Genomic DNA, 22,050 nt, shown 5'->3' with positions numbered 1-22,050 from the left:
TGAGAAATAAACGTACAGCCATGTTTTTTTTCACTCAGCTTTCCTAGACTTCAAAACAGCCAAGTTTGACTACATATGTGGTAACACATCCAACACTTCATACAGGGGAGTGTATGTCGTTACCACACATATAGGCATAGTCTTCAGGCGGTGTAAGGGAAGGGTTTTCTATTTTGTTAATGTTAACATATTTTTGTTCCAGACTTAATTTCATCAAGTTACAAGAGCAATGGTTATGATTAGTCATCACATTGAAAACCAGCAGCGATACTAAGTGTGCTCCACTACTGAGAATTCACCAACTTTGCCTGAAAAATACCGTATTTTTCGGGGTATACCTCGCACCGGCCTATAACACGCACCCTCATTTTACCAAGGATATTTGGGTAAAAAAAGTTTTTACCCAAATATCCATGGTAAAATGAGGGTGCGTGTGTGCGTGTGTATACCCCGATACACCCCCAGGAAAGGCAGGGGGAGAGAGGCCGTCGCTGCCCGCTTCTCTCCCCCTGCCTTTCCTGGGGTCTAGAGCCCTGCTGCCTGCCCTTCTCTCCCCCTGGCTATCTGCGCCACTGCCCGTTCTCTTCCCCTGACTATCGTTGCCGGCGCCCCATTGCCGGCGCCGAAAGCCAGGGGGAGAGAAGCGGCACCGACAGCCAGGGGGAGAGAAGTCATGCGCCGCGCCATGCAGCGCATAGCAACGACGCAGGGGACGCACGCCGGAGGCCTGAAGCAGCGCGGACCTGACCCCGGCAACAGGTAATTATGCAACCGGGGATGGGGGGAGGCAATGGGGCAGTGGCTCCGGCAATGGGTGCCGCTGCCCCTTCTCTCCCCATGGCTGTCGGCGCCGGCACCGATAGTCAGGGGGAGAGAGCGGGCAGTGGCGCCGATAGCCAGGGGGAGAGAAGGGCGGGCAGCAGGGCTCTAGACCCCAGGGCAGGCAGGGGCAGAGAAGCCGGCAGCGCTGGCTGTCTCTGCACCTGCAAATCCGCTGCAGTTCATTGATTTAAAGCACCCGCTTTAAATCATTGAACTGCAGCGGCTTATCAGCGTATAACACGCACACAGACTTTAGGCTAAAAATTTTTGCCTAAAAAGTGCGTGTTATACGCCGATAAATACGGTATGTTACATCTATGATCTTGGGATAGGAAAGCACAACTGCAGGTAATATTATGTTCTGCCTAACATTCATATACAGAACTGTTATAGGCATTAAAGGGGTTATTCAGGAAATTTTTTTTTATATATATATATCAACTGGCTCCAGAAAGTTAAACAGATTTGTAAATTACTCCTATTAAAAAATCTTAATCCTTTCAGTACTTATGACCTTCTGAAGTTAAGGTTGTTCTTCTCTGATGACACCTGTCTCGGGAAACGCCCAGTTTAGAAGCAAATCCCCATAGCAAACCTCTTCTAAACTGGGCATTTCCCGAGACAGGTGTCATCAGAGAAGAACAACCTTAACTTCAGAAGGTCATAAGTACTGAAAGGATTAAGATTTTTTTAATAGAAGTAATTTACAAATCTGTTTCCAGTTGATATTTAAAAAAAAGTTTTTTCCTGGAATACCCCTTTAAGGAAATTCAAAAACAAAACAACTTTGTGTCTTATACAGCAGCTGATACGTACTTGTAGGATTAGGATTATTTAATAGAAATGATTTACAAATCTTTTCAAATTTCTGGCAACATTTGATGGACAAGAAAATGTATTACAGTGGAGTACCCCTTTAACCAACATGGTAGAGTATATGTCAAGGGGCATTGTGTTAGGCTGGGTTAACACACAGTATTTTTCCCTAACTTTTCAGCCATTTTTTTGTGGACCAGCATAGACACATGTAACCAAAAATGTGTAAATTTGTAATATGTAAATGTGGTAACCAGTATTTTAATGATGATTATCTAATTCCTACTTCTATGATTGTTACGCAGAACCCATTTGTGACTGGCATCATCACAAATTATATAGTAGTGGATGGTTTGAACAGCAGTATTGAATCCCAACCATGGATTGCCTTACTTTACAAGATCAATGGGAGAACCATAAACCAGAATTTTTCCCAACATCTTCTAGTATGGTGGTGGCAGTCTTCTAGGCTCTTACTGTAGCACACTGCTTTTCAGATAGGTAGGTGACAGGTAAAAGAATTATTGTAAGCTATGTCATCACAACAACATTGCTTTTTGAGGATTCACAGACAATTTGTCTATTTATAATGTGGAGTATTCCAAAATTTGGTAAATTAATATGTATTGTAATATGCATGCAGCTTATAAAGATTTCTCTACATGGTTAGTCTTATGTCTTCTGTATCATGGTTGTGACACTGTTTATTTTTTTTCTCTACTTGGCTAACAGAAAGAAAAAAATATCTAGTTATAGTTGTAAAATCTTGAAGAAGAAAAAGAGAAAAGGAGGACAAGGGGTAAAGATTTTTATTGACAAAAATAAACCAACAGTAGAACTGAAGGGATAACACCATTAATAGTGATATTGGTAAGAAATTCGGAAGTGTAAAAATAATCGTATGCTTTGTATGTGACTACAGCACTGACCTCAATACTATTCTTTTAGTATTGAAGAAGATTCAGGAGACGGGAGACTACTGACAACCTGCTGTGTGCTGTTGACTCCAAGTGGAAGGTTGTTGCTTGCAAGGTAAGACCATGATGTTAATATGTATCCCAATTCAGGAGTGGACTGACACCTCATAAGGCCCCAAACAATAGATACTACTAAGCAATCTAAATTGGTATCTACTTTTAATTGGCTTACTGTTATGCCAAAAAGTTGCTTGTTTAAGTTTTTCATAGTTTATTTCCTTACTGTTTTGTAGGGAGACTCTGGTGGCCTTATCTGTCAGCACAATGGGAACATGAATTTCTGATAATCCAGCACATATTTGCAACACAGAACTGCCGGATGATCTTGATTCTCTTAAAACTAAACAGAGAGAACCAGGTCGTGACTTATGAATATAAAGATTATTTTGTGTAAATTGTCCCTATTATACAGTATATGCTATATCTGTTTATTCTAAAAGATAGTAAAATTATTTTGTAGTTCCTTTTGCTTTGGCACATTTAGGCAGATTTAAAATGGATATCCGCAATTTTTTTGTGAAGTCTAGTAAAGCAAGCACATCCCTATGTCAGCAAGAAGAGATAAATGAGTCAACAGTTACACATGATGTTGTAGAGACAGAAAATGAAAATGTAGAGGCGGTGTCTTTAGAAGTAGCTGTCAGTGATTCAGATAGTGAGGAAGAACATGCTAGTGGTCCAGTAAAAAATATAGATGTTCATACTGATTCTAAAATGCATAGAAAAGGCATTTCACTTCCGGCTGAGGAAGAGGAAATGCTACGAACATCAGTGGTACCAAATCAACCAGATTACAAAATTATTCCAGTTCAAACTATTGTAACACAAAATGTAAAGAAGCATGTTTTAAATTTCCAAGAATGTTGGTTCCAAAATTTTCCATGGCTGCACTATAGTTTTAGTCTTGAAGGGGTACTATGCTTTTACTGCGCTAAAGCTAAGGTATTGAATCTGACTCCTTTACAAAAGAATATTGAGCCAGCATTTGTGTGTGTGGGCTTTAAAAATTGGAAAAAAGCCATTGAAAGGTTTAAAAAACATCAGAGTTGTTCTTCTCATAGATATTCCATAAACCAGCTATTGCATCATAAAGGGTCACAGCCAATTAATGCTCAGCTTTCCATGCAAGTTCAACAGCAACAAAATGATGCATAGCAATGTCTTATCAAAATGATCAAAACCATAGCCCTGTTATCAAAACAAGGTCTCCCTCTTCGTGGCCATGATGACAATGATGGCAATTTAAGGTAATTCCTGCTTGCACGAGCAGATGACTTACCTTATTTAAAAAAAATGGATAATACATAAAACAGAATACATGAGTCCTGACATTCAAAATTAGATTTTAAAGTCATTGTCTCACACCATATTACGCCTTATTCGCAAAAAAATAGGAAATAATGCCTTTGCCGTTATAGTTGACGGCACACAAGATATATCTGGTCAAGAACAGAAAAGTTTTTGTATTCGCTATGTTGATCAAGACTTGTACCCACATGAGGACTTCATAGGCTTATATCATGTTGAACAAACAAGTGGTTCTGCAATTGCAAAAACTGTTAAGGATGTGTTATGCCGTAATGGTCTTTGCATGTCATTGTTGCGAGGCCAAACATATGATGGAGCTCCCAATATGGCCGGAAAATATCATGGTGCCCAGGCACTAATCAAGCAGGAACAGCCACTTGCCATCTTTGTCCATTGTGGTGCACATTGCCCAAATTTAGTTACACAGGCCACAGCACATCAGTGTCCAATAATAGAAGATGCACTTATATGCGTGCAAGATCTTGGGAATCTGTTTGGCCAAACTGCCAAATGCAGAACCGCATTTTCAGAAATTGTACAACGGGAAGCTAACGGGCCTCTTAGAGTAGTACATATAAAACCATTGTGCCCAACACGTTGGACTGTTAGGGTGAAGTCTGTGCAAAAAATTCTACAAAACTATGGGGAGATTTTAGAGACGCTTGAAGAAATTTCGAACTCTAGAGGTAGTGGGGATATACACGTACGTGCACGTGGACTACTACAAAATTTTAGGCAAGGGAAAATCCTGTTAGGCCTTCAAATCTCCCTTAGTGTTATGGAGATACTGGAATGTCTGAATGTATCTTTGCAAGGGAGAGAACAAACCATATCTGAACTTTTAGAAACTGTTAAACTGACTCATGATGCTATACAAAGGTTACGCTGAAAAAGTGCTTGAATCCACTATGCATCTAGTTGAAAAATACCAAATAATAGAAATTACAGTACCAAGGAAACATAACGTTCCTAAACGTCTTCAACATGGGTCAGGTGAACAGTTTCATGCAATGAATGTGACAGAATACTTTAGACCTCAGTATTTCCAAATAATGGATACTATATTGACACAGTTAATGCAGCGCTTTGACCAAGAAGGCTTACTTCTCCTGTTGACAGGAGAAAATAGTGAAGTTCTTCCCCAATATCCAGAGATTGAATATCACCTTCTCTCCGCTCAGTTAACCACCTTATTAAGTGTTTACAAGTACCATTCAGTATCACAAGTTGTAGATATTCTTAGAAAGATGCCTGCCAGAGAAAGATGTTTTTTTACTCAAGTAGAAAGAATGGTTAGAATATTAATTACTACTTCTGCTGCTTCGTCATGTGAATCCGAGAGAAGTTTTAGTGCACTGCGCAGATTAAAAACATGCACTTGGGGTTGAGCACCTGTTATCACTTTGAGACTACGTTGTTTTGTTTTTTAGATTAAAAACATGGTTGCGGTCTACAATGACCCAAAAAAGATTAAACCATGTTGCTATATGCAACATCCATAAAGACATAATGGATGAAGTAGACATAGAAGCTGTAGCAAAGGAATTTGCAATGTGCAGTGATCGCCGCAAAAAAATCTTTGGATTTTAGAAACTTTTGATATTATTTAAAGTAGTTAACCAGTGGGAGAGGATTTTTTATCCTTTTTTTAAATTGTTTACCTCCTCCACTTCAGGGGTGCCTCCAGGGTCCCGCTCCAGTCCCCAGCCGCCATCCTCTTCCTTCCCTGAGACCTCTTCTCCAGACTGAAGGTATCTGGGCATCAGATGTCTCAGGTGTGAAGGTGTCTTCTCCAGACTGCAGGTATCTTGGCCCACTCCTCATAAGATACTGCTCCAGCTGTCTCAGGTGTGAAGGGGTCTTCTCCAGACCTCAGATATCTTGGCTCCTCCTCATAAGATCCTGCTCCAGCTGTCTCAGTTGTGAAGGTGTCTTCTCCAGACTTTAGGTATCTTGGCCCGCTCCTCATAAGATCCTGCTCCAGATGTCTCCGGGGTGAAGATGTCTTCTCCAGACTGCAGGTATCTTGGCCCACTCCTCATAAGATTTTGCTCCAGATGTCTCAGGGGTGAAGGTGTCTCCTCCAGACTGCAGGTATGTTGGCCCACTCTTCATAAGAACCTGCTCCAGCAGTCTCAGGTGTGAAGGTGTTTTCTCCAGACTGCAGATATCTTGGCCCACTCCTCATAAGATCCTGCTCCAGATGTCTCAGGGGTGAAGGTGTCTTCTCCAGACTGCAGATATCTTGGCCCACTCCTCATAAGATCCTGCTCCAGATGTCTCATGTGAAGGGGTCTTCTCTAGACTGCAGATATCTTGGCCCACTCCTCATAAGATCCTGCTCCAGATGTCTCAGGGGTGAAGGTGTCTTCTCCAGACTGCAGATATCTTGGCCCACTCCTCATAAGATCCTGCTCCAGATGTCTCAGGGGTGAAGGTGTCTTCTCTAGACTGCAGATATCTTGGCCCACTCCTCATAAGATCCTGCTCCAAATGTCTCAGGGGTGATGGTGTCTTCTCCAGACTGAAGATATCTTGGCCCACTCCTCATCAGATTAGGGCTCTTAAAAGCCACATCATAATATTCCTATGTTACGCTCTTTGCCATTCTTGGTTCTTTTTAGGTGTGTGTTTTGGATCAATATCCTGTTGGAGGACCATTCCAATGACCTGTGACTGAGACCAAGCTTTATGACATTGGTTTAAGTCACAGGTCATTGGTCCTCCAACAGGATATTAATCCAAAACACACACCTAAAAAGACCCAAGAATGGCTAAGAGCGAAACATTGGAATATTATGGTGTGTATTTTAAGAGCCCTAATCTGATACCATTGATCATTTGTGCAAGAAGCTGAAATCAGCAAGATGGAGGAAGCCCATTCACACCTGAGACAGCAGGAGCAGTATGTTATGAGGAGTGGGCCTAGATACCTGCAGTCTGTAGGAGACACATTCCCACCTGAGACAGCTGGAGCAGGATCTTATGAGGAGTGGACCAAGATACCTGCAGTCTGGAGAAGACACCTTCACACCCGAGACATCTGTAGCAGGATCCTATGAGGAGTGGGCCAAGATACCTACAGTCTGGAGAAGACACCTTCACACCTAAGACATCTGTAGCAGGATCCTATGAGGAGTTGGCCAAGATACCTACAGTCTGGAGAAGACACCTTCACCCCTGAGACATCTGGAGCAGGATCTTATGAAAAGTGGACCAAGATACCTGCAGTCTGGAGAAGACACCTTCACACCCGAGACAGCTGGAGCAGGATCTTATGAGGAGTGGGCCAAGATACCTACAGTCTGGAGAAGACACCTTCACAACCGAGACATCTGTAGCAGGATCCTATGAGGAGTGGGCCAAGATACCTACAGTCTGGAGAAAACACCTTCACACCTGAGACATCTGTAGCAGGATCCTATGAGGAGTGGGCCAAGATACCTACAGTCTGGAGAAGACACCTTCACCCCTGAGACAGCTGGAGCAGGATCTTATGAGGAGTGGGCCAAGATACCTGCAGTCTGGAGAAGACACCTTCACACCCGAGACATCTGTAGCAGGATCCTATGAGGAGTGGGCCAAGATACCTAGTCTGGAGAAGACACCTTCACCCCTGAGACAGCTGGAGCAGGATCTTATGAGGAGTGGGCCAAGATACCTGCAGTCCGGAGAAGACATCTTCACACCTGAGACATCTGGAGCAGGATCTTATGTGGACTGGGCCAAGATACCTGAAATCTGGTGAAGACACCTTTACACCTTAGATAGCTGGAGCAGGATCTTATGAGGAGTGGGCCAAGATACCTGCAGTCTGGAGAAGACACCTTCACGCCTGAAACATCTGGAGCAGGAGCTTATGGGGAGTGGGACAGGATACCTGCAATCTGGAGAAAATACCTTCACCCCTGAGACATCTAATGCAGGATCTTATAAGGAGTGCGTCAAGATACCTGCAGTCTGGAGAAGAGGTCTCAGAGAGTTACAGAAATGGCTGAATTTCAGGGACTGCCTCAAAAGGTTGTGCAACAAAATATTACATTCAGGTACCATCATCATTATGTTGATGTTGAGCGACTATTTGACAGCAATGTCTGATTTTCATAAGTTAATTTTCAGTAAATTACTAATCTCTATTTAGTCAGGTTTAAGTTATCTCAGAGAGTGTTATGGGATTTTATGGAAGAAAAGTCCAATGGGGTGAATTCTTATGCAAGTCACTGTATGTTAAATGGGATTGCTGGCGACACTTTTTAAGAGTACTGATTTTCTTTTTTGTGTTGTATAACTGAATTTATACCCAAAAAACATTTGTTTTGTTAAGAGCTAGGCAATATTATTACCAATGCTTTAAAATTTCATAATTGAAATATATGGAAAACGTATTTCTTAATTTCTTTGATGTGATAAATAGAGGTTACTTTTTTGTAACAACTAAACATGATACCTTTTTTGTGAGAAACTTTGAAAACACACATGTGAACTCTTAACATTTAAAAAAAATAAATAAATCAGTTTACTGAATAACAATATACCGGGTATGTAAAAATGATGTCAATAGTGCCTACACTAACCCCTCGTCCTGACCTCACACACAGCCTACCTCCCACAGTCCTGACAGATCCCTATCCCTTGAATTCACTGCTTCCTGAAGGTACCTGGGATGAGGAGCCTGTATTGACCCGCCCCATTTAGTCCCTCCCCTTTTAGTCCATCCCCTTTTATGGCTCCACCTTTTTTGACGTCTCAATGCTATCTCCCCAGATTTTTTGGGCTTCCTACGCCCCTTATTACCATACATCTAACCATCATGCTGTTACTTACCAAATTCAGTATATTAAGACCAATATTACCACTTAGTCTTCCCTTTTCGTTTTCTTTTGCTTTTCTTCTTCATCTGTCCTGGTCATCATGAAGACTTTCCAGGCCAAGACTTGTCTACGCAGAATCTACAAATATTTTGACAAATATTTTAGGCTCCTTGCTACAGCACCATACTTACCTCTATATAAACTTCCCAGCGATTTTGGCTCACATAGTAATAGTGCCCCAGAGACCCCTTCTGTGCCACATATAGTAGTTAAATAGGCACTCTCAATAAAACAAATTTTTGCTATTGCACTCCTTATGGTAAATAAAAACTATTTCTAATATACTTTGTTTAAAAAAAAGCTCAAGAGCACATTTTCCCCCAACTCATACACAGACCACAGACTTTGGACCGAAGCCCAAACACAGGAAGTGTAGACTGGAGTGCTGGGGGAGGGGGGTCCAACCAACAGCATATGGCAGCCAAGTGTGAGAGGAGCTATGATTGGATGAGGCTGGACAACCCCCCCCCCCCCCCCCCCCCCCCAATAGCACTCCAGGCTGCATTTTCTGTGTTTGGACTTCGGTTCAAAGTCCATGTATGAGGTGGGGGAAAATGTGCTCTTGAGCTTTTTTTAAACAAAGTATATTAGAAATATTTTTTATTTACCATAAGGAGTGCAATAGCAAAAATTTGTTTTAATGAGAGTGCCCATTAAAAGAATGTTTTATAGAATTGTATATAAAAAATAAACCTCTACTTACCTCCAGCACTCCCGCAGTGCCTTCGATGTCCTGCTCCTGTCCTTTTTATGATCGAAAGCGTGATGTCAGGGCCCAGAGCAACGCTTTCTCACAAGGATCACAAGGATCAAAGCCGCTCTGTGTCCCATATAGTATTAGGCCCCCTCTGTGCTCCTATATAGTAGTTAGGCATCCTCTATTATCCAACATAGTAGATATGCCCCCTCTCTATGCCCCCATATCGCAGTTAGGCCTCATCTATGCTCTTTATTGTTATTAGGTCCCCTCAGTGCCCCCATATTAACCCCTTAACGACTAAGTGTCACTTCGCACACAGCGCCGTACATTTACAGCGCAGCGTTACTTCATCACCACGTCACCGAACGCGGTGATCGGAACGGGATGACTGCTGATATCTATCAGCAGCCGTCCAGGCATATTGCCCGGGGGGGGGGGGGGGGGGGGGGGGTCTTGAGACCAGCGAATCACGGCTTCTCTGGTGACCCGATAGCCCAGAAAATAGGGATGTCAGAGACAGCTCCGATCATTCTAAAGGATAGGAACGAGGTGGCAAGGGTGCCACCTCCTCCTATCCCCTGCGATTGGCCGATCAGGCCGATCAGCGAACCGCAGGGCAGGGTCGGGGGGGGGGGGGGGTCAACGTTGAGATCCCCGCTCTGCCTGATCTGGAAGTCCGAGCAGAGCGGGGCAAAGATGGAGGCGGTTACCGGCGGCATACTGCGGAAAACGGCGGCAGACAACGGGGGACCGGCGGCGGGGAGGACTGGCGGCAGCAGAATGCAGCAGTGAAAATCTGGTAAGTGAGCTACACTGCTGCCTTGTAGTTTCACAACTACAACTCCCAGCATGCCTAGATAGCCAAAGGCTGTCTGGGCATGCTGGGAGTTGTAGTTTTGCAACATCTGGAGGTCTAAATTTTGGAGACCACTGTATAGTGGTCTCCAAACCGTGCACTTCCAGATGTTGCAAAACTACAACTCCAAGTATGCCAAGACTGTCCAGGCATGCTGAGCGTTGTAGTTCAGCAACATCTGAAGGGCCAGATGTTGCAAAACTACAACTCCCAGCATGTCCTTCTGCTCTGTGGGCATGCTGGGAGTTGTACACTGGATGCACACTTGTTTGGAAAAACTCTTTGTTTTCCAACTAAGTGATTCCCAACCTGTGTGCCTCCAGCTGTTGCAAAACTACAACTCCCAGCATGCATTGACAGACCATGCATGCTGGGAGTTTTAGTTTTGCAACAGCTGAAGGTACACTGGTGCGGAAACACTGCGGTAGTCTGTTACCTAACTTAGTGTTTCCCAATCAGTGTGCCTCCAGCTGTTGAATAACTACAACTCCCAGCATGCACAGTCGGTCATTGCATGCTGGCAGTGTTTCCAAAACGGAGCCTCCAGCTGTGCAAAATAACTCCTAGTATTGCCGGACAGCCATTGACTGTTCAGGCATGCTGGGAGTTTTGCAACAGCTGGAGGCACCCTGTTTGGGGAACATTGCCGTGTCCGTCCCTATGCAAATCCCTAATTTAGGCCTCAAATGCACATGGCGCTCTCTCACTTCGGAGCCCTGTCGTATTCCAAGGCAACAGTTTAGGGCCACATATGGGGTATTTCCGTGATCAGGAGAAATTGCCTAACAAATTTTGGGGGGCTTTTTCTCCTTTTACCCCGTATGAAAAGGTAAAGTTAGGGTCTACACCAGCATGTTAGTGTAAAAAAATTAAAAATTTTACATTAACATGCTGATGTTGCCCCATTCTTTTCATTCTTACAAGAGGTAAAAGGAAAAAAAGACCCCCAAAATTTGTAACATCATTTCTCCTGAGTACAGAGTGGGTGTAAAGTGCTCTGCAGGCACACAACATGGCTCAGAAGTGAGAGCGCACTATGTACATTTGAGGTCTAAATTGGTGATTTGCACAGGGGTGGCTGATACAGCGGTTCTGACATAAACGCAAAAAGAAAATCACTCACATGTGACCCCATTTTGGAAACTTCACTCCTCACGGAATGTAACAAGGGATATAGTGAGCCTTAACACCCCACAGGTGTTTGACAAATTTTCGTTAAAGTTGGACGTGAAAATTAAAAATCAGATTTTTTTTCTCACTAAAACGCTTGTGTTACCCCAAAGTTATTATAGGAGAAAAAGCCCCAAAATTAGTAACACCATTTTTTCTGAGTATGGAAATACCCCATAAGTGGATGTAAAGTGCTCTGCGGACGCACTACAGGGCTCAGAAGAGAAGGAACACCATTGGGCTTTTTGAGAGAGAATTTGGCTGGAATTGTATGCCATGTGTGTTTACAAAACCCCATGGTGCCAGAACAGCGGAACCCCCCCACATGCGACCCCATTTTGGAAATGACACCCCTAACGGAATGTAATAAGGGGTACAGTGAGCATTTACACCCCACAGGTGTCTGAAAGATTTTTGGAACAATGGTCCGTGAAAATGAAAAATGTAATTTTTCATTTGCACAGTTCACTGTTCAAAAAATCTGTCAAAAGCCATTGGGGTGTAAATGCTAACTGCACCCCTTATTAAATTCTGTGAGGGGTGTAATTTCCAAAATGGGGTCACATGGGGGGGTTCCCCTGTTATGGTAGCACGGGGGCTTTGTAAACCCACAAGGCCCCTGACTTCTATTCCAACCAAATTCTCTTTCCAAAAGCCAAACAGCGCTCCTTCACTTCTGAGCATTGTAGTTCGCCCCCAGAGCACTTTACAGCCACATATGGGGTATTTCCATACTCAGAAGAAATTGTGTTACACATTTTGGGGGGCTTTTTCTCCTATTACCCCTTGTAAAAATGAAACATTTGGGATAACACCAGCATTTTAGTGAAAAGAATAAATTTTTCATTCTCACGTCCAACTTTAGCGGAAATTCGTCAATCACCTGTGGGGTGTTAAGGCTCACTATACCCCTTGTTACATTCCTTGAGGGGTGTAGTTTCCAAAATAGTGTGCCATGTGTTTTTTTTTTTTTTTTTTTTGCTGTTATGGCACCATGGGGGCTTCCTAAATGAGACATGCCCCCCAACAACCATTTCAGCAAAACTCGCTCTCCAAAATCCCATTGTCGCTCCTTCCCTTCTGAGCCCTCTAGTGCACCGGCAGAGCACTTTACATCCACATATGAGGTATTTCCTTACTCGAGGGAAATTAATAGATCAAAAGAAAGGGCAAAATAGTACCAATATATATTAAGTCGAGTGTGTTAGTAACTAACAAGAGATCCTATATACACACTTGAACATCGATTCCATACGTTAATAATAAACTTTATTGAGAACATCATTTGATAAAAACAATTAAAAAGGACAGTATAGCCAGAAAAAAACTGGAGTTGGTAAGGTAGGTAATATATCATAAATTAGCATAAATGCAAACATGACATAGTTATTCCTATCTAAAGAGTAGGGCCACATGTATAACAAAAATTTTAAGTTACACATACTAGTCATGTAAGAATTGCACAGATAACAATACCTAAATAAGGAGGTCACTGAATAAATGGCCTCCAGCGAGTGGTCAGGAGGAAGGGGAAAGGGAATAATAGTGTGCGAATAAGAGCTCAAAAGAACTGCAGGATAACAATCAATGCCCGCCTGTCTTGAGCACAAAAAGCAACATAACTATAGAGCTTCCCCACTCACAGAGCACAGGCTGGGAGACATAGACAGTGTACCTACCCACACAACACCAGCACCCCAACGTCGTTTCGCCGTTTGGCTTCCTCAGGGAGTAGTTTTTTTCTGGCTATACTGTCCTTTTTAATTGTTTTTATCAAATGATGTTCTCAATAAAGTTTATTATTAACGTATGGAATCGATGTTCAAGTGTGTATATAGGATCTCTCGAGGGAAATTAAGTTACAAATTTTGGGGGACATTTTTACCTATTACCCCTGGTGAAAATGAAAAATCTGGGGTTGCACCAGCATTTTAGTGAAAAAAATAAACATTTTCATTTTCACGTCCAAATATAGTGAAAATTCGTTAAACACCTGTGGGGTGTTAAGGCTCACTGTACCCCTTGTATGTTCCTTGAGGGGTGTAGTTTCCCAAATAGTGGCCATGTGTTTTTTTTTGCTGTTCTGACACCATGGGAGCTTCCTATATGAGACATGCCCCCCAAAAACCATTTCAGCAAAATTCGCTCTCCAAAATCCCATTGTCGCTCCTTCCCTTCTGAGCCCCCTACTGCGCCCGCAGAGCACTTTACATCCAAATATAAGCTATTTCCTTACTCGAGAGAAATAGGGTTACACATTTTGGTGGACATTTTTACCTATTACCCCTATTAAAATGAAAAAAAAAATGGGTTTACAAGAACATGTTAGTGTAAAAAAATAAAGATTTTGAATTATTTCCTCCCATTTTGCTGCTATACCTGTGAAACACCAAAAGGGTTAACAAACTTTCTGAATGTCATTTTGAATACTTTAAAGGGGTGCAGTTTTCATAATGGGGTCCATTATAGGGTATTTCTAACATAAAGACCCTCAAATTCACTTCAAAACTGAACTAGTCCCTGAAAAATTCCGATTTTGAAATTTTCATGAAAAATTGGAAAATTGTTGCTAAAATAAAAAGCCCCCTAATGTCTTCAGAACGTAAAAACATGTCAACTTTATGATGCAAAAACAAACTAAACATATTGTATATGTGAATCAATATATCATTTATTTGAAATGTCCACTTTCCTTACAGGAAGGGAGCTTCAAAGTTAGAAAAATTCAAAATTTCAATGTTTCATGAAATGGGATTTTTTCACCAAGAAATGATGCAAGTATCGACAAAAATTTACCACTAACATGAAGTAGAATATGTCACGAAAAAACAATCTCAGAATGAAATTAACCCCTTAAGGACGCATCCCATTTGGGCCCTAAGGACGCAGACAATTAAATTTTTACGTTTTCGTTTTTTCCTCCTCGCCTTCAAAAAATCATAACTCTTTTATATTTTCATCCACAGACTAGTATGTTTTTGTTTTTTGCGCGACCAGTTGTCCGTTGTAATACCATCACTCACTTTACCATAAAATGTATGGCGCAACCAAATAAATACTATTTGTGTGGTGAAATTAAAAATAAAACAGCAATTTTGCTTTCACGTCGTACAATTTACGGTAAAAATTACATGTGTTCTTTATTCTTTGGATCAACACGATTAAAATGATACCCATTATTACATACTTTTTAAACCAAATTAGCACGTTTAAAATCCCCCTATTTTGAACACCTATAATTTTTTCATTTTTCCGTATAAGCGGCGGTATGAGGGCTCATTTTTTGTGATGTGATCTGTACTTTTTATTAATACCATATTTGCTTATATAGAACTTTTAATCAATTTTTTATAAAAATTTTTGGGAATGAAATGTTATAAAAAAGCATCTATTTTGGACGTTTTTTATTTTTACGTTCACGCCGTTCACAGTACGGTATCATTAACATTTTATTTTAATAGTTCAGATATTTACGCACGTGGTGATACCAAATATGTATATAAAATATTTTTGAACACTTTTTGGGGGTGAAAGAGGGAAAATGGGACAATTTACGTTTTTATTAGAGGAGGGGGGTTTTCAAATTTTTTTTACTTTCTTTTTTTTTACTTGTTTTACTTTGATTTTTACACTTTAATAGTCCCCATAGGGGACTATTTAAAGCAATCATTCGATTGCTAATACTGTTCAGTGCTATGTATAGGACACAGCACTGATCAGCATTATCGGTCATCTTCTGCTCTGGTCTGCGGGAAGGCAGATCAGAGCAGAAGACAACGGGAAGGCAGCGGAGGCAAGTGAGGGGACCTCCGTCTGCCGTGCTGGATGATCGGATCGCCGTGGCAGCGCTGCGGGCGATCCGATAATTCATTTTAGTGACCGCAATGCTGCAGATGCCGTGATCTGTATTGATCACGGCATCTGAGGGGTTAATGGCTGACATCCGCGGATCGCGGGTGTCCGCCATTACGGGCGGGTCCCTGGCTGCGATCAGCAGCCGGGACCTGCCGCGCATGATCCAGGCATCGCTCCGATGCTCGTGGTTATGCTTAGGATGTAAATGTACATCCTGGTGCGTTAACTACCACCTCACCAGGACGTACATTTACATCCTTCGTCGTTAAGGGGTTAATAGTTAAAGCATCCCAGAGTTATGCTTAAAGTGACAGTGGTCATATTTGCAAAAAATGGCTGCGTCCTTACAGGGGTATTCCAGGAAAAAACTTGTTTTTCAACTGGTTTCAGAAAGATAAACAGATTTGTAAATTACTTCTATTAAAAAATCTTAATCCTTTCAATAATTATCAGCTGCTGAAGTTGAGTTGTTGTTTTCTGTCTGGCAACAGTGCTCTCTGCTGACATCTCTGCTTGTCTCAGGAACTGCACAGAATAGAATAGGCTTGCTATGGGGATTTGCTTCTAAACTGGGTGGTTCCCCAGACATGTGTGATCAGGGAGAACTTAGACAGAAAAAAACAACTCAACTTCAGAAGCTCATAAGTACTGAAAGGATGAAGATTTTTGAATAGAAGTAATTTACAAATCTGGCAGTATCCAGGCAGTCTTGCCGATTGCCTGTGACATCACACGCCATAGGACACCACAAGGCTGAATCTAGAAGCCGCCTGTTACCATCTATCAACGTGCACCTTGGGAGCGGCACAATTCCAATTCCATCTTGGTCTGTGGCAGGCAGACCACCACGGTAACGCATGCCAGCGTTGTACACCACCCAAGCATTGCGGACCTCACCTTTTGTCCTAAGGAGATCGCGGCTGAGCCCCCTACCAGGCTGGTAACTATATTCTTATTTTATCACCTCCATTTGCCATATCACGGTTTGATCCAAAATACGGGACATTTCATAATTGTCTGGACTATCAGATACCGGATTACTGAAAAATGTCATCTATTTCATAAAACAGTGCTAAATATCGGTGTGTACTGTGTTACAGTTTATGGTTTTATAATACCTCTATTACCTTTGCACAAGAGGTTTACTTGCATCTATATTCTATTTTAATAAAATGTTATATTATTTGTATCACCTAATTGAAGCACGGACTCAATTCATATTTAATTAAATCTAATTCATGTATCGGTTATCTGATACTAGTTTTGAGGGGTTGGTACTTGTTTACATTTTTTTTTTCCTAAATTATTCCACACCAGGTGTAGGTGTATAACCTCCTTACCTCAACTAGTTAATTGTGAGCTGCACATCCCCTTCTTTTTTGTAATTTACAAATCTGTTTAACTTTCTGGAGCCAGTTGATATATAAAAAAAAAGTTTTTTCCTGGATAACCCCTTAACGACGCAGGACGTATATTTACGTCCTGCGCCGGCTCCCGCGATATGAAGCGGGATCGCGCCGCAATCCCGCATCATATCACGTCGGTCCCGGCGCTCATCAACGGCCGGGACCCGCGGCTAATACCACACATCGCCAATCGCGGCGATGTGCGGTATTAACCCTTTAGAAGCGGCGGTCAAAGCTGACCGCCGCTTCTTAAGTGAAAGTGACCCGGCTGCTCAGTCGGGCTGTTCGGGACCACCGCGGTGAAATCGCGGCGTCCCGAACAGCTGACAGGACACCGGGAGGGCCCTTACCTGCCTCCTCGGTGTCCGATCGGCGAATGACTGCTCCGTGCCAGAGATCCAGGCAGGAGCAGTCAAGCGCCGATAACACTGATCACAGGCGTGTTAATACACGCCTGTGATCTGTGTAAAAGATCAGTGTGTGCAGTGTTATAGGTCCCTATGGGGGCTATAACACTGCAAAAAAAAAGTAAAAAAAAAAAAGTGTTAATAAAGGTCATTTAACCCCTTTCCTAATAAAAGTTTGAATCACCCCCCTTTTCCCATAAAAAAGAATAAAACAGTGTAAAAAAAAATAAAATAAACATATGCGGTATCGCCACATGCGTAAATGTCCGAACTATAAAAATATATCATTAATTAAACCGCACGGTCAATAGCGTACGTGCAAAAAAATTCCAAAGTCAAAAAAACGCATTTTTGGTCACTTTTTATACCATTAAAAAATGAATAAAAAGTTATCAAAAAGTTCGATCAAAACAAAAATCATACCGATAAAAACTTCAGATCACGGCGAAAAAATGAGTCCTCATACCGCCCTGTATGTGGAAAAATTAAAAAGTTATAGGGGTCAGAAGATGACATTTTTAAACGTATAAATTTTCTTGCATGTAGTTATGATTTTTTCCAGAAGTGCGACAAAATCAAACCTAAATAAGTAGGGTATCATTTTAACCGTATGGACCTACAGAATAATTATAAGGTGTAATTTTTACCGAAATATGCACTGCGTAGAAACGGAAGCCCCCAAAAGTTACAAAATGGCGTTTTTTCTTCGATTTTGTCGCACAATTATTTTTTTTCCGTTTCGCCGTGCATTTTTGGGTAAAATGACTGATGTCACTGCAAAGTAGAATTGGCAATGCAAAAAATAAGCCATACTATGGATTTTTAGGTGGAAAATTGAAAGGGTTATGATTTTTAAAAGAAAAGGAGGAAAAAACTAAAGTGCAAAAACGGAAAAACCCTGAGTCCTTAAGGGGTTAAGGTCAAAACCCCTTAAGGACCAGGCCAATTTTCAGTGCAGGACCCGACCATTTTTTGCACATCTGACCACTGTCACTTTAAGCATTAATAACTCTGGGATGCTTTTACCTTTCATTCTGACTCCGAAATAGTATTTTCATGACATATTCTACTTTATGTTAGTGGTAAAAAATTTGATGAAAAAATAGAAAATTTTGCATTCTTTGAAGCTCTCTGCTTATAAGGAAAATGAATATTCCAAATAAATTATGTATTAATTCACATATACAATGTGTCTATTTTATGTTGGCATCATAAAGTTTACATATTTTTACTTTTGGAAGACGACAGAGGGCTTCATAGTATAGCAGCAATTTCCAATTTTTCAAAACATTTTCTCGAAATTTTTCAGAGACCAGTTCAGTTTTGAAGTGGAGTTGAAGGGCCTTCATATTAGAAATACCCCATAAATGACCCCATTCAGGGCCACCATCAGGGCAGTATAGGCAGTACTGCCATCAGGGGCCCGGACCAGAAGCACTGTGTAGAGGGGCCCGCAGCTGCCCACGCTTTCACCTTCCTCTCACACTCCACACCTAATGTCAGTAAAAAGAACAAGCTCCTTGCAAAGCAACAGGGCTTGTTCTTTTTACTGAGCTAAAATCACGGGAGCCCATCCTCTCACCTCCCCCATGCCCTGCCTGTACCCTGGCCTCTCCCCTCTCCCCCACACAGGCCTCTTGCTGTATACATTTCAGCAGTCAGGGAATAGGAGGAGGAGGGGGCTGTAGGGGCACAGTCTGAAGCCTGAAACTAAAGTGAAACTGAAACTAAAAGTCACACAACATGTGGACCCCCCTGGAGCTGCTCAATTCTGCCTAAAAAGTAGGTGTGTGTGTGTGTGTGTGTGTGTGTGTGTGTGTATGTATGTATGTGTGTGTGTGTGTGTGTATGTATGTATGTGTGTGTGTGTGTGTGTGTGTGTGTGTGTGTGTGTATCTTGTGCCTAACAGGGGTGTTGAAATTTTATAAAAAACTACTTGTCCACGGGACTAAAATGGAGCAAAATCTACTTGTCCCTCATGACGATCTACTTGTCCGGGCCAATTTTCGCTTTTACGCTCCGATTTTTTCCTCCTCGCCCTATAATAGCCATAGCTACCTACTATAATGATAACTACCTACTATAATGATACCTTTTAATTTTTCAATAACGTATTCTCTGAACCAAAAAATATATATATATTTAGGGAAGTGAAATTGAAATAGTAAAAGATAATTTTGCAGATTTGGTGTTTTTCTTTTCTGCGCCATTTACCTTGTGGTTGAGATAACATGTTAGTTTTATACTTTAGGCCGCCTGATTACAGCGATACCAGATTTGTATCGTTTACGTCATGTTTTACTAATTCTGAACTTTTTCTAATTTTTTTAATTGCCATTTTTTAACCCCTGTAGCTTTATTTTTTTTTCCGCATACCAGGCTGTATGAGGGATCATTTTTTGCTCCATAATCATTTTTTTGTATCGGTACCATTTTGGCATTGATCTGACTTTTTAACCGCTTTTTAACTTTTTTTTTCTGGGATATTATAAAAATTGCAAATCTGTGGTTTGGTATTTTTATTACATTTACCGTACGAGATACATAATGTTATATTTTAATAGGTTGTACAATTACGCACAAAGCGATACTAAATATGTTTATTTTTATTATGTTTGCATGTTTTTATATAGGAAAAGGGGGTGATTTGAACTTTTAACATGGAAGGGGTTAATGCAGCGGTCTTCAAACTGTGGCCCTCCAGATGTTGCAAAACTACAACTCCCAGCATGCCCGGACAGCCAACGGCTGTCCGGGCATGCTGGGAATTGTAGTTTTGTAACATCTGGAGGGGCACAGTTTGAAGACCACTGGGTGTCTTTCAAACTTTTATTAAAACTTTTTTTTTTCTTTTACACTTTATTAGACTTATGAGGATTCATTAGATTCCTCAGACAGATGAATAGATTCTATTGAACTCTATTAATCTGTGAGCTCTGTGATCCATTGATAGAGCCTGGTCCAGCCAGGATCTATCAATGACAGAGCCAGGACAGGAGGAAGCAGAGGTAAGTTCTCCGGCTACCTCCATAGTGGATCGCCCCCCTGCGATCGCGCTGCGGGGGGGAGGGGTGATCCACACCCCTAGCCCACCAGGGAGCATTCACATGTCCCTTTAGACCAGTGGTTCTCAACCTTTTCGGTGACCGTACCCCCCAAGGCCTGAAAGTATGTCCACGGGTACCCCCTCACGCGGAACTTGCGAGCGAGGGGTACCCGCAGACAAAAGGCGTGTTCTTACCTTTATACTAATGCATCCCATCTCCATCTTAATCCCCTTGTGCTATTATTCCCCTCCGTCTTACTCCCCCTGTCCCACAATTCCCACCTCCCTCTGATTCCCTTTTACCATTATTCCCCCTCCATCTTTATCCCCTTGTGCCATTATTATCCAATATGGAACAAGGGGATTACGATGGAGGAGGGGGGGGGTTGATAATTCCCCCCTCCCTCTGATCCCCTTTTGCCATATCGGATAATAATAGCACAAGGGGATTAAGATGGAGGGGGGGGGGGGGGGATAATCAACCCCCCCCCTCCTCCATATTAATCCCCTTGTGTCATTATTCCCCCCTCCCTCTGATCCCCTTTTGTCATTTTCCCCCCTCCATATTAATCCCCTTGTGCCATTATTATCGCATATGGCAAAAGGGGGATCAGAGGAAGGGGGGACTGGTGCAAGGGGATTAAGATGGAAGGGGAGAGGGGAGTAATAAAGCACAAGACATAAAATTTCAATGCCTTGTGCTTTATTACTCCCCCTCCATCTTAATGCCTTGTGCTCCGTCCCATACAGTCCCCCCCCCCCCCCCTCTGTGCCATACAGCTGTTTACCTGGCGTCCTGTGGTCCCGTTGCCTGCTGCTTCACGGGATGTTCCACAGGGCCGCACTGACGTGTGACGTCCCTCTTCGCTGTGCGGCAACTCCGCGCAACGTCAGGGGAGGCCACACGTCTCCCTGGCAACCACGCAGCTCACTTACAGTAGCCCCGGCCGCATCTCTGGCCGCGCTACTGTACAGTGAGCTGCCGCGGCGATGCGCTGACATATACTGGCCAATGCATGGCCGGTATTTGTCAGCGTTTTCGCGTACCCCAGGTTGAGAACCCAGGCTTTAGACGCCGCTGTCAGCTTTGACAGCGGCGATCTAAAGGGTTAATAGCCAGCCGCGGCGATCGCCGCATGCTGGCTATTAGCGGCGGCCCCCGGCTACTGAGAACAGCCGGGGGCTGCAGAGTATGGAGCGGGAAGGAGTCCGGAGCCCGTTCCATACATACTGCAGAGCGCCGCATGTATCTCCCCGTGCAGACGCGCCTCCTCCCCTCAGCTCTCCGAAGCTACAGCTGGGGGGAGTGAAGGCAGAGGACGCAGATCTGCACGGGGAGAAGTAAGCCACGCCCCCTCATCTCCCCCGCACGTCTGCAGAGCAGGGGAGAGAGACATACACAGCTTCTCATCTCCCCTACTCTGCTTCGGATCTGCAGTCTGTATGGAGCGGGCTCCCGACTCCTGCCCGCTCCATACAGACTGCAGATCCGCCGCACTTGTCAGGTCCGGCCCTGCTTGCCCGAAGCCGGGCTAAGGGCCGGACAAATTCACCTGCCCGGCGCCCAAAACTGCTAGTCCGTGGCGTCGGGCGATAGAAATTCCACATCCCTGCCTAATCATGTGTGTATATAATGTATACATGTTATGTTTGTACTGTGCATGTGTTTGTATCTGTGCATTGTTTGTCTATGTATGAATTTATGTGTGTGTTCACAGTGTGGGGCACTACTTGGGTATATGAGGCTCTCTTCAGGTCACTGGGAAAGCTGTGTGTACTGCCTGTCACCCAGCTTTCCCACTCTCCTGAAGGGAA

General features: G+C 42.8%; 1 protein-coding gene and 1 long non-coding RNA gene across 5 annotated transcripts in view; one reads left to right on the top strand and one right to left on the bottom strand.

The window, feature by feature from the left end:
* The window catches only part of LOC130294121 (uncharacterized), a 39,155-nt gene extending 36,484 nt beyond the window's left edge, over positions 1 to 2,671 (top strand). Inside the window, exons 2-4 of the long non-coding RNA XR_008848396.1 lie at positions 1,944 to 2,139; positions 2,371 to 2,508; positions 2,587 to 2,671. This is a non-coding gene — a long non-coding RNA (uncharacterized LOC130294121). The remainder of the gene's footprint in view (positions 1 to 1,943; positions 2,140 to 2,370; positions 2,509 to 2,586) is intronic.
* Positions 1 to 22,050, bottom strand: part of ISOC2 (isochorismatase domain containing 2) — a 131,181-nt gene that overhangs the window by 48,939 nt on the left and 60,192 nt on the right. The gene's annotated exons all lie outside the window — the stretch shown is intronic.

The sequence above is a fragment of the Hyla sarda genome, chromosome 10, assembly GCF_029499605.1.
Source record: "Hyla sarda isolate aHylSar1 chromosome 10, aHylSar1.hap1, whole genome shotgun sequence".
NCBI classification, from domain to species: domain Eukaryota; kingdom Metazoa; phylum Chordata; class Amphibia; order Anura; family Hylidae; genus Hyla; species Hyla sarda.
The sequence above is the reverse complement of the archived record's forward strand: the minus strand, read 5'-3'. Positions and strand labels throughout refer to the sequence as shown.